Source organism: Patiria miniata, unplaced genomic scaffold (assembly GCF_015706575.1).
Source record: "Patiria miniata isolate m_02_andy unplaced genomic scaffold, ASM1570657v1 HiC_scaffold_29, whole genome shotgun sequence".
NCBI classification, from domain to species: Eukaryota; Metazoa; Echinodermata; class Asteroidea; order Valvatida; family Asterinidae; genus Patiria; species Patiria miniata.
The window spans coordinates 23884422-23902842 of NW_024037068.1; the positions used below are offsets into that span (position 1 = coordinate 23884422).

The 18421-nt window shown below is 38.8% G+C and overlaps 1 pseudogene; it reads right to left on the reverse strand.

The window, feature by feature from the left end:
• Positions 1–10344: 10344 nt before the first annotated feature.
• LOC119735431 lies at positions 10345–13990 on the reverse strand (annotated as a pseudogene).
• Between the last annotated feature and the right edge of the window lie 4431 nt (positions 13991–18421).

Consider the following 18421-nt stretch of genomic DNA (forward strand, 5'->3'; position numbering starts at 1 on the left):
GAAATAATACTGTGTTTCATAACAAATGGGGATACGGAGAAGAATTTGTTCGTGCACTATTGAGATGTCTCCCTGATGTGCCATTTTCGGTATCACAAACCGGGATAAACGTGGATCAAACTATTGTACCGGGATCAAACTGGAGTATAGCCTCGTGGTCTGGAGGTTGTGGGTTCGAGTCCAGCCTAGAGTTATGGCAGTGGCGTAGCCAGCAGGGGGTAGGGGCCGGGTACCCCCCCCCCCCCCTCATTATTGTATTAAGACTGCCCTTTTCCATTCAAATGCCTTTTTTTCCCTCCAAGTGTTTACCCCCACCCCTTAATACAAAAAAATGAAACAAGTCCCCTTTGTACAAAAAATTGAGTGTTTTTTTTTAAACTGGCGGCTTGGCTGTAACGAGTGTCTTTTTGTTAATTTCGCGCGTGCCTCCCTGAAAAAATATATATGTTGTCCGATACTGTGTATGATTGTCCGTTTTGAACAGTGCCCCCATTGAAAGATGGTACCAGCGGCCCCCCTCCTCCCCGTTTGATTATACGGAGGCCAAGTGTATGTCAGAGAACAAACTCTACATTTCAGCACGGATGTGCGAGTGCCCTTTTCAAGAAATATTCCCCCCAATGAAAATGAACTTACTACGCCTATGTATGGTGCGTGTGCCCTTGGGCAAGGCACCTCTCTCCCATTGGGTACCTGATTTGAGGGCAGATATGGTTACTTCGTTATTGATTTTAGCTGCCTTACTGATAAAATGGCAGCATCCTCAGAGAGCTGTGATTGTATTTGGACTGTTTCATTGGCCCAATGACCGGGGGTAATAACAATTTGAAGCACTTTGATCTAACTGCGCTATGTACATGTTATTATTAAGAAACACGTAGTTTGCAGGCCACGTCACTGACAAAACAAGAAACTCTTCTGAAACAAATTTTAATATTTACAAAGAAAAAAAAGAAAGAAAGAAATGTATTTACATGTACCAGTGTCTCGTTGGAAACACTTAACTTTTAGTAAACAGCCCGAATGTACACTGCTAAAAATAATTGTCCTAAACATCTTAATATAAGAAAATAAATGTTCTATATCAAGAACAAATTTCTTGTCTCACTCTCTACTCCTTTACAGGGTGTATCAAAGAGAAGTATGCACTCAGGAAAATATCCCTAAAATGTAAAATGTAAAATGTAAAAATAATGTTTTTGAAATATCGTCCATACATGGGTAGATAAAGCTGTCAGGCTTTAAATGACACCAGGTGCTACATTTGCAAATTTTGTGAAAAACGGCTTGCGCACGCAAATGCGATGGTTTTTTTACTGGATAAAAGGCAACAAGAGACACATCGAACATGTAAACAAATTGTGGATGTTAATTAGATAAATCTGTGGGCTTTTCTGTGCACTTCCCTCATTCTTGCCGTTGAATAGACTGTATCGAACAAGATGGTAAGACCTCATCAGTGCACACCGCATTGCAACAAAGGTCTTTCTTGGTAACTGCTATCGCACAGGACAGAGGAATGGTCAGGCGTGTCGTAAATGACATGTTGAGGAGGACAGAAGTCTGTATCCAATGGAATGCTGGTCATGTTAAACATTAATCTGTAATTAAATTTTCCACAGTAAACGTTGATTAAAAAAGGCACATGTTGGACTGGTCTCTTATTGCCTTTGATCCAGTTAAAAACACCACATTGTGTGCGCAAGCCGTTTTACACAAAGTTTGCAAATACACTTTTTGTAGCCCCTGAGCAGTCATGCATGAAATTGGCAACATGATCATGGTGTCATTTAAAGACTGACAGGTTTATCTACCTGAAAGTATGGAGCGATATTGCAAAAATATTAAAATTGTCATTTTAAGGAAATTTTTCTTAGTGTACACTGCTTTTTGATACACCCTGCATAGAAAATATTTGTAGGAATGGAGACAAGAACAGTTTTCTTGATGTTGTTTTAAGAGTAATTTCGTGTAAATACTTCATATAAGTGTCCACGCGCAAAAAATCGAATTTTTAAAAACTTTGTGGGATGAAAGGACTTAGGGAGCAAGTAACCAAGATAGACTTTTTAACTTTTATTTTGCCCGTTGCCATGGTTACGGGCCATTATGTGTTTTAGCCATTTTTCGGCAATTTTGAGGCTGCAAAAATTCATTTTTCGCGTTATTTTCAAAGATCATCTAGCCAAACTGCAAAGTAATGTCACAAAAGTACCTATATCACGACAAAGTATCATCCTTACACTTACAAGAAAAAAATAAAAACACTTCTGAAAAATCTCCTTTATACTATTTTTAGACCCTATAATACAGCATGTTTTTACAACTAGCAAAACTGCATTTTTTACCCCATTTTTATCCCTCCAAAATGGCACTTGCCAGGGCACTCAGAATAATTTCCCTTCGGCTATGGTTAGTTCAGACATTGGTCTTTTCATATCTGGTGAGAAAATGTTGGGTTATTGTATAGCCTTTGTGCAGTGGTGCTCCAAAAATGGTAAATTTCAAAAAAACGTTAAAAAGTGTATTTTCAGTGTTTTCCTTTGTTTTGAGTAATAACTTGTATAATTGGTATTGTTCATGAATCTAGCACATTTTTACAAACAGAATTAGACTGTGTATCATTTTTAGACCATTGGATGAATAGTAGGTCGTGTACTTCCCCCCTCCCCACACCTGGCTACGCCCCGCCCACTCCCCCTCTGCCACCGAATTTTGAACTTGTATGTTGCATAACAAAACAAATGTAAATATGCAAGTGAACACTTTAGAAATAACATAGAGTTCCTTTTCACAGCCTCCCCTTCCCCCACCCCGGGGGCATTGCTTTGAGTTGAGGGTGGGGTGTGACCACCCACCAATAACTTGGCATTGTCGGTACAATCATTGTCACATGGGCAAAACTCATGTGTTTGCAAGCCGCAATGAATAATTGCCATATCAATTGTTCTCTGATTGAAGTGCACCATCATTCCAATGATGTCCAGTCCTCCCCTCCCAGCTAGGCCCCGCCCCTTCCCTTGCCACCAAATTCAGATTTTGATTTCTGCATGTATTTTCCTAAATTAATATTGTAAATAGATGTCAATTTGCAAGTGAAGCTTTCATAATCTACACCAACAGGCGTACCCGTCTCACAGCCCACCCCCTGCCATTCCTTTTCCTACTCCAGTGCTCATTATGAGCAACTACCCCTCCCCTCCCAAAGAATTGTGCAGAATATGTATTATTGTTAAGGTTACATATTGCCTTGCAGAAAGTCCACATATTTACATACACTATGTAGGTTTCGCTATTTTTTTTGTCAACGTGGGAGTGGTTTGGAATATCTGGAAAGCCCAGGGGGGGGGGGGGGGGAGGTGGGGTGTAATATGGATACATGTACATGGTACATGTACATAATGCTGAAATTATTTTAACACAATTGCATTTATTTCATTATTTTCAATACAGAGAAGTGATATGGCGATTACGAGAGCAAATAACTCATATTTTTATATTAAAATACATGTACTTTAAAACAACTATCACTCTAGTGAAAACTCAAAATGGCCTCTATATTGATTGATTGAATTTAATGTGTAAATATGGTCAGATCAAGCACATATAAAGTCGAATATAGTACCGTTATGGGTGCTGCTATGCCCTCCAAAATCGTAATTTCGTAATCAGCATGACATTTTGAGTCTCTTCCAAACTGTCATCAGCAGTCAACATGGCCACACTTCTGTGGTGCATCCATTGTTACATGGCAAGCAATCTAAATGTATTGGTGCTTATAAATTACAGGGTTTTTTTTGTATACAAGCAGGGAATGTTTTGTTAATGTGTAAATTAAAAAAACAAACCAACTTCCCCACCGAACCACAAGTGCTTACAGATTTTATCCCTTTCTGGCGGGTATTTGGGTTTTTTTCTGAAAGGGAGGGGTACAGCACACTGTGATCGCATGTTGATTTGCATATACTTTGACCAATTTTCCTACAACCGATTTGGCAGGAAAATATTGGTTGACCATTACTCTATAATATGACATTCTTGGTTCTATTGCTGTTACCACTAGAGGTGTTTTTTATATATTTTTCCAAACTCTTGTCTAGGTAACATTTTGGGCATAATTTCTGTATTTCTGTGTAAACATTCATCCCAGTCAAGCAATTGTACACATCCATTGTCACTGCCATAGGGACTTATAATTACTGATTTTATTCCACAAATGTGTGGGTTTTCAACCCGAATTGGCAAAACTAAAGTAAATATACACAATTGTGGTGATGTTATTTAATGCTCTGCAATTGATTCATGTAATAACTAAAATAAACGTATACATCAAAACAAACAAAATGGTACAGATTGAGAGGTGAAAATTACATGCGCTTCTCGCACCAATGGCGGCCACGCTACATACTGAGCATGTATTGTTGTTAATTATATAGCCATGAATTTCAGTCATAGGATAATACTTCCGTGGTAGGCTTTGAAAATGGAAGTATTTTTGACTTTAGTTTATGAGCACCGATGTCTTTACAATGGTTGCCATGGTAATAATAAGCACACTACAGACGTGTATTTGTTGCCACAAAACTTTGTTGATTAATGTTGATTAGGCAAATACAAATTTGGAGGACACTTCCACTAAAAAAAATGCTTCAGACCCTAACTACATGTATATAGCCAAGTCAAGTCAGAGTGAAATTCATGCAATCAAATTGATGCTGTGTTCTCTCGGAGCTTTCACTGGAGTGATCGTTGTTTTAAAGTACATGTATTTCAATATAAACAAATAAGAGTTAGTTGCTCTCTAAATCGACAGATCTTTTCCGTTTTGAAAATAATAAAATAAACGTCATTTTGTTCACCACACCTTTTACTGTAATTCCAAAGTAGCTTGCAATATAAACAAATGTGTACAGCGTACATGCGTGTGTCCAGATCACCCTTCCCACCCCCCACCCACCCCCGCGACATACACACCCCTTCTCCTCCTCACTTTTCGGATATTTCAAGCTGCCCCGTGTTGTAAAAAAGCCACCTTACATAATTCAGACTTTCCCCAAGGCCATATGCATGTAAGTAATCTCAACAAAATTGTACTTGTTGACTTGTTGGGGAGGGCGTGGTTATCTTTGAGCTTTGGGAGTGGGGGTGGCAGGGCAAAGGGGCTATCTGTGAGACGGCTGTTGGTGTAGATCGTAAAAGGTTCACTTTCAAATTGATATCTAGTATTTACAATTTAATTTAGGCAAATACATGCAGAAATCAAAATCTGAATTTGGTGGCAAAGGAAGGAGCGGGGCCTAGCTGGGAAAGGAGACTGGACATCATTTGAATAATGGTGCACTTCAATCAGAGGACGATGGATATGGCCATTATTATTCATTGTGGCTTGCAATCACATGAGTTTTGCCCATGTTCCGACACCCCTATGTTCCGACAACCTAGATTGTGTTACTCCCGGTTAGGGTTAGGGTTAGGAATAGGAATATGTGCAGTCGGAACATAGGGGGGTGTCGGAACATAGAGGTGTAACCGTACCGACAATGCTAAGTTATTGGTAGGTGGTCACACCCCACCCTCAACCCCAAGCAATGCCCCTGGGGTGGGGGAAGGGGAGGCTGTGAAAAGGAACTCTGTTATTTCTAAAGTGTTCACTTGCATATTATTTATTTACATTTGTTTCGTTATGCAACATACACATTCAAAATTCGGTGGCACAGGGGAGTGGGCGGGGCCTAGCCAGGTGTGGGGGAAGTACACTACCTACTATTCATCCAATGGTCTAAAAATGATAAAAAGTCTGATTATATTTGTGAAAATGTGCTAGATTAATAAACAATTCCAAATTATACAAGTTTAATACCCAAAACAAAGGAAAACACTGAAAATACACTTTTTAAGGTTTTTGTGAAATTTACCATTTTTGGAGCGCTGCTGCACAAAGGCTATACAATAACCCAACATTTTTTCACCAGATATGAAAAGACCAATGTCTGAACTAACCATAGCCGAAGGGAAATTATTCTAAGTGCCCTGGCAAGTGCCATTTTGGAGGGATAAAAATGAGGTAAAAAATGCAATTTTGCTAGTTGTAAAAACATACTGTATTATAGGGCCTCAAAGTAATATAAAGGAGATTTTTCAGAAGTGTTTTTATTTTTTTCTTGTAAGGGTAGGGATGATACTTTGTCGTGATATAGTTACTTTTGTGACATTACTTTGCAGTTTTGTTTGATGACCTTTGAAAATAACGCAAAAAATGAATTTTTGCAGCCTCAAAATTGCCGAAAAATGGCCAAAACACATAATGGCCCGTAACCATGGCAACGGGCAAAATATCGGATTAAAAAGTCTATTTTGGTTACTTGCTCCCAAAGTCCTTTCATCCCACAAAGTGTTTAAAAATTCGATTCGATTACACGAAATGACTCTTAATTACATAAAACTGTTTATAGCAGTGCACCAAACAAAATGTACTGGCACGCGTCTTGTTTTTGTTCATACACACAAGTCTGGTTTGACACAATTTAACACATTTCGGACTTGCCGGTGCTGATAGCAGTCTTCTCAGTCTAAAGGTGTTCCGTGCGGTCACAGTTAGGATCTGAAGTGCTGAATCGTTTCGCCCTTAGTGTTTGGCAGATCAAATAGTAACTCCACTTTAATAATTAAAAAAAACCTTTAAAAAATTAGCAATACAATTTTGTAACAGATAAAGGTGTCGCCAAATACGCAGTTTGAGTTATAAGCTTTCCAAAGTATTAATGTAACGAATGTAAACTGGACATGTTCTGCAAACTATGATTTTGATGTAAGCCATAGCAAAATACAAGGAAAAGGCAATCACTGTCAAGACAGATTAATAACCGCAATGGCGTCGATTGAAATATTTGCTTTCTTATATACACAAAGCTACTGATGAATATACAGGTAGTAATAACGAATATTTTAAGTCTTTGAATCCCGCTAGTAAAGACAAAATTCGCCCTCTAATTGTGATTTGGCTGTTATTGTTATAATCATGTTTTAGCTCAATGTAACAACCAGTTTAATAACCAAGTTCTATAGTTTACGCATTTTGGCCTCATTCGACGCTGTTAAATATAGTTTTCCAAAGTAATAAATGTAATGAATGTAAACAACGTTTTCTGCAAAACAATTTCTACCGAATATTCATGTTTTTAGCTTAATATAACAACCAGTTTTGTAATCAAGTTCTGTAGATTACGCATTTTGACCTCATAAAACGTTGTTAAGTATAGGTTTTCCAAGGTAATGAATGTTAAGAATGTAAACAGCATTTTTTTTACAACAGATTCTACCGAATATTCATGTAGTAATAACGAATAATCTAAGTCTTTGGATTTATTAGAGTCTGGATATAAATTTGTTGAATTATTTTAGGTAATGTGGAAATACACATGTAAGCTAGCTGTATGTACATGCTAGTAGTTAGTTTTGTGAACCTTTTTTTTTTTTAATCGGGCATTAACTACGGAGCTTTTAAAGGGACATAGAAATCTGCGTTCGAACGAAAAAAATCTGCGTTCGAACGAAAAAAATCTTCGTTCGAACGAAAAAAATCTGCGTTCGAACGAAAAAAATCTGCGTTCGAACGAAAAAAAACTTCGTTCGAACAAAAAAAAAAATCTGCGTTCGAGCGAAAAAAATCTGCGTTCGAACGAAAAAAATCTGCGTTCGAACGAAAAAGCTGTTTGCTGTAAGCTGTTTGCCCTCCCTGTGCTGCCCCACCACTTATGTGGGTGATTTGGTCATGTTTTTTCAGGTCCAACATGCATGACATATGTGCCCAATGTATGTCCGTGGCCAAAGTACAGGAATTTCAATAACTGGTCTGAAAGCAGTCTATGAGCTTTCAAACGGTCTTACTAGGGCTTACTGTTAGTTGGTCATGAAGTTTGACCATTGAAATGAAGATCTAGCTAATTGTCCTTCTTTTTTTAAGAGTCCCTATCCTGTTACAATACTAGCTACAACACAACACAACCCCCCCCCCCCACCCCATCAGTCCCACCCATTATGCTATGCTGAGGCAACACACTTATGAGACATTTTTAAAAGTAATTTGCCTTTTTGGTTTCTTTTTATAAAGTGAGGCAAGTTTTAAAAAATAATTTAAAAAGGCTATATAATTATCTTTCAATTTTTTCATGTAAACAAATATAACTGGTCGTCATTGTGATTTTTAGAAATTTGTCTATCCACAAATCCTTTACAGTATAAATTTTCATTCCTAATCCTTGTAATAGTTCCAAACTTTAGAAGCGACTGACATGTATATATTGTTTGATCATTTCTGGCTTTCAATAAGCCTATTTTACTAGTCTAACACTTGTACATGTACATGTACTTTCTGCTTCCTTACTTTCAGATACGGGATTTACTAATTAGCTGATTCCTACTCATACTCATAGCAATCGACAAACATGTCGGGCTATTCTGATAGCCATGGCTAGCCCGACATGTTTTTTGGTGGCCCATGGATAACCAGTTAAATGTGGAGAAACGTTGCACTTACAAGAGCATGATATGAGTCACATCATGATTGATAGTTTTACATGTTTGGTACAACAGTTTTCAGGGCAAAGAATGTTTTGACCCACAAAAATCACCCACATAAGTGGTGGGGCAGCACAGGGAGGGCAAACAGCTTACAGCAAACAGCAAACAGCTTTTTCGTTCGAACGCAGATTTTTTTTCGTTCGAACGCAGATTTTTTTCGTTCGAACGCAGATTTTTTTCGTTCGAACGCAGATTTTTTTCGTTCGAACGCAGATTTTTTTCGTTCGAACGCAGATTTTTTTCGTTCGAACGCAGATTTTTTTTCGTTCGAACGCAGATTTTTTTCGTTCGAACGCAGATTTTTTTCATTCTTACGATGAATTTTTTTTTCACCTATGTCCCTTTAAAAGCTCCGTAATTAACTTATTACAGAAATGAGTAAATAATTCCACATAGTGGACTACGTATCTCATACAGGAATTGTAATTGTGCATTAAAGGGATCATGCAATGTAATATGTTAATGCGTCCTTGAAAATGCACCTGCAGAAAACCATCAAATTAAGCAAATGAGTCAAGGATTTAATAAAGATAATAGCAAGGCCAGAACTTCGAATGAGGCAAAATGGACCGGTGTTACATAATGGCCTTCCTTTCAAAAACCACTGAACCGATCCAACAAAAAATTCACATAAGAAAGCAAAAGGTTTGTGTTCATCAATTTTATAATTGAATTTGAGGAATTCTATAAAAAAAAAAAATAGAATGTTGATACGTCCTACATGCGGAAGTTTTTGGGGACGCCCTGTATACTGCAGTTTTAATACAACTTGTTATTGTGGCTTGTGTCGTTTTGACCACAAATCCGAAGTTTATTTAATGTTTATGTTTTATTACCTTATTTGCCAAATACTTCCAAAATGACTGACAGTTAAACAATAGTTCAAGTAACGACCTTTGATACAATTTCACTGACAATGTTTTTACCTATAACAACTGATATAATTTGAAGTTAAACGCTAATTGTCAATTTCTATTGCAAATTGATGTTTCAAGAGTTTTGAGACATATGTTATGTTGTTGCGTATAAACTAAAAATTGTTTCTCCAAGCATTTAAAAGTACGTATTTTCAGATTCATTACAGATCAACTGTAATGGGTCATTCCATGTCAGACCAACGCACTTTTTTACCTCATGTCTTCCGATTTTGATAACAATTGCTGTGCTTGTAGGTCCTGATGAGCAATGAATGCACACCAATTTTTAGCCCAATCCGACCTACCATGCGGTCAGGGCAGAAACCACAAAAAAACAGACATTTTCAGAGTAAAATACCACCCTTTTGGTAGAAATATGTCAAAACCGTGTCAATTTTCATCGAATACATGCGAATTTGGTATTCAAATAATAAGACTTGCATGCTCAAATCAACTCTTTTGTCAAAATTAAATTTTGTGAAAAGGAGGTCACGTGACCTTTAATATGTTATCGTGACCTTTGACCCAATTTAAGTAATAATGTATCATTCCAAAAATCAACAAAATGAAAATGAATTGATAGAGCATGTCTTCCTCTATCAGAATCCACTAAAAATCAATTGGGGTCTTTAAAATTTACAACCTCATATTATTAACTCTTAAAATGTCAATTTTTTGTTGTTTCTGCCCTGACCACATGGTAGGTCGGATCGGGCTAAAAATTGGTGTGCATTCATTGCTCATCGGGACCTACAAGCACAGCAATTTTTATCAAAATCGGAAAACATGAGGTAAAAAGTGCGTTGGTTTGACATGGAATGACCCTAATACTATACCTAAACAGCTCTCCAATGACATCGCAGTCATTCACTTCAGAAACAGATAAATTTGTAGTCGAAATAATGTTCAACGTAATAGGCCTAAACACAGCGAAGTTAAGTCAATCGTTGGAAAATTGACATGAAATTCCACTTTCCTTGAAACGCGGGTGGAAAGGCGGTTTTATGCTGGGTGACATCGTTGGCATCACACCTTGTGGTAGATCTTTACTGAGCACCGGTCAGCCACTGCCAGCTGCTGCCCATCTGCCGTTAATGTGATTTGTTGGGGGTCGTACAGACGCTGGGCCACACAGCTGACAAACTGACCTGCGCAATCATAGTTGTGAATATGACCGGTGTTGACTTTACCTGTGTCCATTGCAAGGTAGATACCCGAGCTGTTGCTGCATACACCCTTGCAGTATTTCACTGGTTTACCGCCGATGGTTGGTCGGATGGTGCCGACTGTAACTGCGTTGCCATCAGAAACATCCACAATCTCCACTAGTCCCTCTTCAGTATCACTGATCACAATCCAACCATTGCTCAGTACAGCCAAAAAGCAAGGTCGTATCTTCACTGACATGGTGTGTAGGATCTCACCATTCCTGGGATTGAGCTCAGTCAACACCTTCCTCTTCCCATCACCTACCATGATGTTACCATTCGGCATGACAGCTACGCTCGTGAGCTGCACGTCTGTCTTGCCAACCTCACTCTTCTGTAGTGTGCCAAAATCACCTGCTGGCTTGGTGTCCCTATGGTAAACCATCACCTTGTAGGGGTTAGCACACACCCACTGATTGGATACAACAACGACATCATCTAAAAATAAAAAATAAAATTGAATAAGATTATTCAGATAACTGAATAAGCAACTACTCTTGTCATGTTTATATAAATAAATTACTATAAATAAATACATATCTGATTAAGAGTCAAGTGATTCTGATCCAATAATCCTGAATTCACGCTGAGTATTATGAAACGCACTCTCTTTTTATCTAACTAGTCATTTGGATATGTTTACAGTGTGTCCACATTCGAATAGTGACTTGGATGTTGTCAACTTTTCAGTTCCCCCTTTTTATGTGTGGGGGGGGGCGGTGCTTTAAGATTATGTCTTTCTTTGAACGTTTTTTTTTTTATTATCCATTGCAACAAGTGTTGTACATGTACATGAGAGTGATATACATGTACATGGCGTCCCAAAATACCCGAAACAGTTTTTGCGAGGCTCTATCATCGCCGCGAAATGCGTACCACCATTATTTTTTTTATAAACATTCATTTTAAAGCTTGAAATCTTAATTTGTCACTGGTAATTATTGGTTTGATTTTCAAAAGGTTTTTGAAATTATTCATGTCAAAAACAAACTCAACCGATTTCAAGGAAAATCAATCATGTGCATTTTTTTCTAATGTGGAAATGCTTCATCATGTTGATGATGAAGTGATCTCGTTGTCTTTTAGTTTCTGCCTTTTCTTTTCGTTCCATGTAGACTATACACCTTGAATAAAATCACAACATCGTTCTTCGTGTCAAGTTCAATGTGTTTTTAATATAAAATGCACGTGCAAGTATGTACCTATTCAAAAAGCGTGCTCAAAGTGTGACTCGTGTTTGCATCTGATGTACCGCATCATCGATTTTCCTTAAATAATTGTTTTACTTTTTTGAACAACAAACCAATATTATCCAGGGATAAAGTTAAAATTCCAAGCTTAAAAATGGTATAAAAAATAATGGCGGTACGTGTTTCCGCGCCGACGCTATAGCCTCGCAAAAAAAAGTTGCTGGATTTTGGGGACGCGCTTTACATGCCGATGTATTAATAAATTACCACTAACACCGCACTGGGAAAATAAACTAATATGAAGTCGTGGAATCAAAAAAAGCAGACGTGGCTGCTGTTCACTTTTTTCTGTTCCTTTTTTTAAACCAACACCGTACCGACACAGATGATTTGATCAAGCTAGTTGAATTAGAGGATAACGTTATATGACGACTTGGAAAGTGAGGGTATGCACCCTATATCGTCTCCCCAGTGGTCTAGTGGATAGACGATGAAAATACAAACGTGACTCCAACGCCTCGACTAAAATAATTGAGATATTGCGCCAAAATAAATACATGGGATCAAAGTGTGGATCAGACCAATTACAGGACCAATTAAAAGTACATGAATGTACTTATAATGGTTCTTTTTTGTTCACATATAGTAAATTTAATTGCAGTTTACTTGAGAAATTAAATGGAGCAAAAACAGACGCAGCTACCAAAACGGCATATAGGCCTACAACGCAATGGCATATAGGCCTACACACATGTATAACTCACATCGCCTACTGAAGACATTGACAGGTAAAAAACTCACATGCAGCGATCGGAATGTAGATCTTGGTTTTTTTCTGGCTGTTGCAGATTACCACTTGCTCGTTTTCCGAGTCGGCCACTGCAATCTCGTCAGGTTCAGCAGCAGCGGCAATGCCTCTGGCTGTTTTAAACTTCCCTGCACCACTCCCCTGCTTGCCGAATTCAAGCTGCAGTTCCCACTTGTCTCCTTCCTGCTCCACCTCGCCCAGATCGATGTCACCAGCTGTCTGACTCTTCTTGAACCTCAGGTACCAAAGTTTGTGGTGATACTGTGGAAGATGCTGGCTGCTTACCTTTGTCAAATCTTTGCTGATCACGGGGTAGAGTGAAAGGAAATCGGAATCTGATGCGCTGCTCGTTACTTCCTGGCCGGTTGCCAGTGAATGCCTCTTTCTCTGCAGCATGTCACTCAGTTTCTTCTCGTGCTCATCCAGTTCCTTGTTTTGCTCCCGTTCCTGGGTTGTTATCTCATTTAGGAGTCGTTTCTCTTCACATCTAACCTTTGCTATGACCTCAGCAGCTCTGTCCTGCACCCCGTTTCGGGCCTTCGCCATGTTGTCCTGGACTATCTTCTTGGCTTCAATAGTGTCTTGCAGAGACAACTCGAGGCATTGTATGTCTCTACCTAAAGCAGGCAAGTCGTTCTGCAGTGACTGTCTGAATTCTCTTGAAGCCGTTCCGATATCAGTAATGTCATGTGTGGCGGTGGGATGATCTATAACCGTGCAGCCTTGGCAGATCAGCTCATCACATGTCTTGCAATAGAATTGCTTCACACCCTCCTTGTGTTTGTGGCATACGTACTCGTCTGGTTATTTAGTCACCTTCACCTTCCCCTGACGAATGTCATCAAAACGTGCTATTTTGTGGGTCTTTAATGTGGGAAATTGCTGGTGTGACTTACAGCAATCCTTGCAGATATTCTTCTCACAATCCAGGCAGTGATCACCGGCTTCGTTTCCCTTATCACACACCTGACAGAGAAGCTTTGCTTCAGCTGAACGTGCCACCTTTTCATGTAATTCAAATTCCTCAATCAGACCAGCCAAATGGAAGTTGGTCTTGAGGCCGTGTACGCCAGACTGGGGAAGTGTCGTCTCCTGACGACACTCGGGACAAGGGATCTTTGGTGTTCCTCGGTATCTGCCATCACGGTATTTAACGAGACACTCCTCACAAAAGCTATGTAGGCAATCCAGTACTTTGGGTGTTTTGTATTTATCTGTGCAGATGCTGCACTCAAGATGAACGCCGATCTTCTCAAAAGCAGAGCCTACCGATGCCGCAGTAGCCATCTCTGTGAAAAACAAAGAATGTCATTCTACATGACGCTCAAGGGAAGTAAAAACAATCGAGTAATGACGTATGTAATTTGTGGTGGAAACTGGGTAAATGTTTCTTTGTTTAGTCTATTAGATAATTGGGACCTTATCTTTTTTTCAACGGAATAAAATTCTACATGACGCTTTTGGCCAATATACACGCCACTTATTTAACGTGCTTGTTTAAAATCGGCCAAACACTTATTTCCTTAGTCATGTAGGTTGTTGTCCTACACATAACTTTGTTTGTGCTCTGTATATATCAGATTGGAACTAAGAAGACTTGCCTGTCAAAATAAATAGCATTGATCTTGTTCTGGCGATTGCCATATTTTAAGCATATTAATTATGAAACGACTTCTTTGTTAAAAGAACCTTAGATGATTTTAAAAGTTTCCAGATTTTGGCCTTTGGCATCTTTTTCATGGGATATCAATTTTGAAATTCTAACTTTGAATGACTAGTGTCTTGCTTCGTATTGATTATTGGATGATCAAGGGGAGTCAATTTACGACGGGCAATGACAAGCTGACGCGCCACTGGGAAACGAGCCTAAATTAATGAGATAAAAAACAAGTGAAAATGCATTGAGTTATGAAACTTGTATTATATACAGTGGATGGGACTTCAGTTTATTTCATTAATCATTTCAAACCATCATTGTCATCGCTGGGCTAACCAGTGTTGTGTTGGCGAGTCCATCACCAGTCCATCACAAGACCTTCAGTCTCCAGTCAAGTCACTAGCTATTCAAATGAATTGTAACAAAAGCATTCCTATGGCAATATTCTTGCAGTTACTTGTGACTGGACTTGTAACTGGACTTTTGACTGGACTTGTGACTGAAAAGCATTCCTTTGGCACTGTTCATGGAGTTACTTGTGACTGGACTTGTGACTGGACTTGTGACTGGACTTGAAACTGGACTTGTGACTGTCAAAAAAAAGCATTGGACTTGTGACTGTCCAAAAAAAAGCATTGGACTTGTGACTGGACTTGTGATGGACTTGTGACTGGACTTGTGACTGGACTTGTGATGGACTTGTGACTGGACTTGTGACAGGACTTGTGACTGGACTTGTGGCTGGACTTGTGACGGGACTTGTGACTGGACTTGTGATTGGACTTGTGACTGGACTTGTGATTGGACTTGTGACTGGACTTGTGACTGAACTTGTGACTGGACTTGTGACTGGACTTTTGACTGTACTTGTAATTGTACTTGTTACGGGACTTGTCACAGGACTTGTGACTGGACTTGTGGCTGGACTTGTGACTGGACTTGTGACTGGACTTGTGATTGGACTTGTGACTGGACTTGTGATTGGACTTGTGACTGGACTTGTGATTGGACTTGTGACTGGACTTGTGACTGGACTTTTGACTGTACTTGTGATTGTACTTGTTACGGGACTTGTGACGGGACTTGCGATGGGACTTTTGACTTGACTTGTGACTGGACTTGTGACTGGACTTATGACTGAACTTGTGACTGGACTTGTGACTGGACTTGTGACTGGACTTGCGACTGGACTTGTGACTGGACTTGTGACTGAACTTGTGACTGGACTTGTGATGGACTTGTGATGGACTTGTGACTGGACTTGTGACTGGACTTGTGACTGGACCTGTGACTGGACCTGTGACTGGACTTGTGACTGGACTTGTGACTGGACTTGTGACTGGACTTGTGACTGGACTTGTGACTGGACTTGTGACTGGACTTGTGATTGGACTTGTGACTGGACTTGTGACTGGACTTGTGACTGGACTTGTGACTGGACTTGTGATTGGACTTGTGACTGGACTTGTGACTGGACTTGTGACTGAACTTGTGACTGGACTTGTGACTGGACTTGTGATGGACTTGTGACTGGACTTGTGATGGACTTGTGATTGGACTTGTGACTGGACTTGTGATCGCGGAAAGCGGATCTGTTTGTACCCTAAGAAAAAAAATCCAGAGGGCTGCATGCAAACTCCAGAAAAGGAACAAGGAGGTTTTGGGTTGAATGATACAACTTGAAAATGTAATTTTTTCAGAGCACGTGACCACAACTTTAAGGGGTGTGTGTGTGCAGCAGGTGGATCCGGGGGGGGGGGGTTCAACCCCCAGCTCTGACTCAATTTTTTAAGATAAATATATGAACAATTATGTAACCCCCCCCCCCCCCCCCCGCTCCGACATAAAAAAAATTATAATAATAATGGTAGTAATGTAAAATTTGGACAGAGCCAGCTAGGTTACGGGGCTATTTGTACAATATTCAGGCGCGATTTGAACAGCGCCCCCATTGAAAGTATGGTACTAGCCCAACATTGATTTTAAGGAGGATTAAGTGTCCAACGAGAAAACCTGTCTACATTTCAGCCAGGCCCTTGACGCCTAAATGTTGGCGTAAAATTATTTTAGTATTGATCCCTGTACATTATTATACACAATTACATTACTCATTGCATTTTGCTCTGTATAATATGTTTACACGGCATTGTAACATTTTATTGTGTGAAATGGCAACATTGAAATAAATGTTTCTACTATAAACCGTCGCCAGCCCTGAGCGTCAGGGGGCCCTAGCACCAACAAGGGGTGCCCACTACCACAAAAAAAAACATACAAAAATGCACAAAAATGCACAAAAAAGAAAACTTTGTCAGGAAAAACATGGAAATGTTTTAATGTTTAAAAAAGTGAACTTTTAATAAATTTAACAAAAAGGGGGCGTCTAATAGTTTTCCTATATATGACCTACTGAGGCAAAATGAGGAATGTCCCCCAAACCTTGTTTTGAGTATTCGACGCCTTAAGGCGGATATAGTAGAAATATCATGTCAAAATTGATGTTGATTGTTTTGTATTTTTGAGTAGTCAAGTTATCCAAGATTCACACTATGCATTTTTGTACATAAAGACGAGTTAGAAAGTTGCAAAAAACTATGTTCCCAGGAAAAAATCATGTCTAGTGCCCTAGTTTAAATTTAAATTGGTCGATATTCATTCAGTTTCTACCATTGTCAGTTCGAAGATGTGGATCAAGTATTCAATTTCATCAATTGACCAATGCCTTTCACATGTCTACATTAAACATTGTTTCTTTATCTGATACGTGTTTGTAACCAAAAGTGAATGAAATGAAAAAAAGAAGAGGACGTATGCAATGGTTTCTATGGCAACAACAGACAGGTTGGATTCTTTTCATATTTATATGAGCCACTTAATTCAGATTTTGCTTTTAAAACTGTGTGAAGTTGAAACAAAATGAGTGATTCATGCAAGTGAACGGGAAAAATGTTGCAACCTGACGCCACTTTTCTTGGAGTTCATATGTCATCTCAATGAAGGTCATTCATTGCAAAAATGATGATAAGAAATGAATCTGCGACTGACAAACATTTCAAATGTTGTAAGAAATACTTAGAAAATGTTCTTGGCTCTCCATAGACTTTGTACACAATCGCGGAAGTGGCGTCAGGTTGCAACATGTTTTCCAATGAACGGTTTTCCTTTAAATTTGAACTGGAAATCCTATATTTTGAGTTCAGTTTTACCTAATTGGCATATGGATAGTAAGGGTAAAGTTACATGACCGGCTCATTCAGTTTCATATTTCCTTGATCCCATCTTATCCTTACTTTGTAGCCCTTTACTTTGAATTGGTGTTATCTGCATTCAGGCAGTTTGCTGCATTTACTGTATTTTTGGCACTAATGTCTGAAAAAAATGTAGGTCAACAATTAACTTTTACCTGGATTTACTGTATTTGCGAGGACTGAGCATTTTTGTTAAAGAAAAAACTACTTCATCTTTGAAGAATTCTTGAATCTTTCACGGTTTTATAAGATTCATGATGCTCAAGCCTTGTTGCCTTAAGGCACTTGTTTTTAAGAAATTTCAATCCTGTTTTTCAAATTGTTTTATTTTTACATGGATGTAATTTGTAAAGAATATGTGTTGTGGCCAGTGGCCACTGGAGGTTGTCGAAAACTAATCGATATGTAGTCCACATGTGTTTTTTTTCTATTAGCATTTACAAAAGGGTTCACGCTTGAACTACGGGTTGAGGGTTTTTAATCGGCTTTTCTTTTGAATTTTCGGAATAAGCAGAATGCTTATTTTTATGTCAAAGACAATGATATATTTTAAGATTAAACCTTTGAATAAGCGTTCCCTACCTTATAATGACCGTTGTCCAAACCAGTCGAAGAAATGTCGACAGGGATGGAAAGAAGCCTAAAAAAGAAAAACAAAAAAATGAAACTGCGAATCTCGCTGTAGAATTTCCCTCTTATGCAAGTAACACTTGTCCAACGTTGAATGTAATATTTATGAGTTACATGGGATCACAATAATTATACAAGAAGGTCGATTTGTGATTCCGGTTGAAAGTTGACAAATATTTAGAC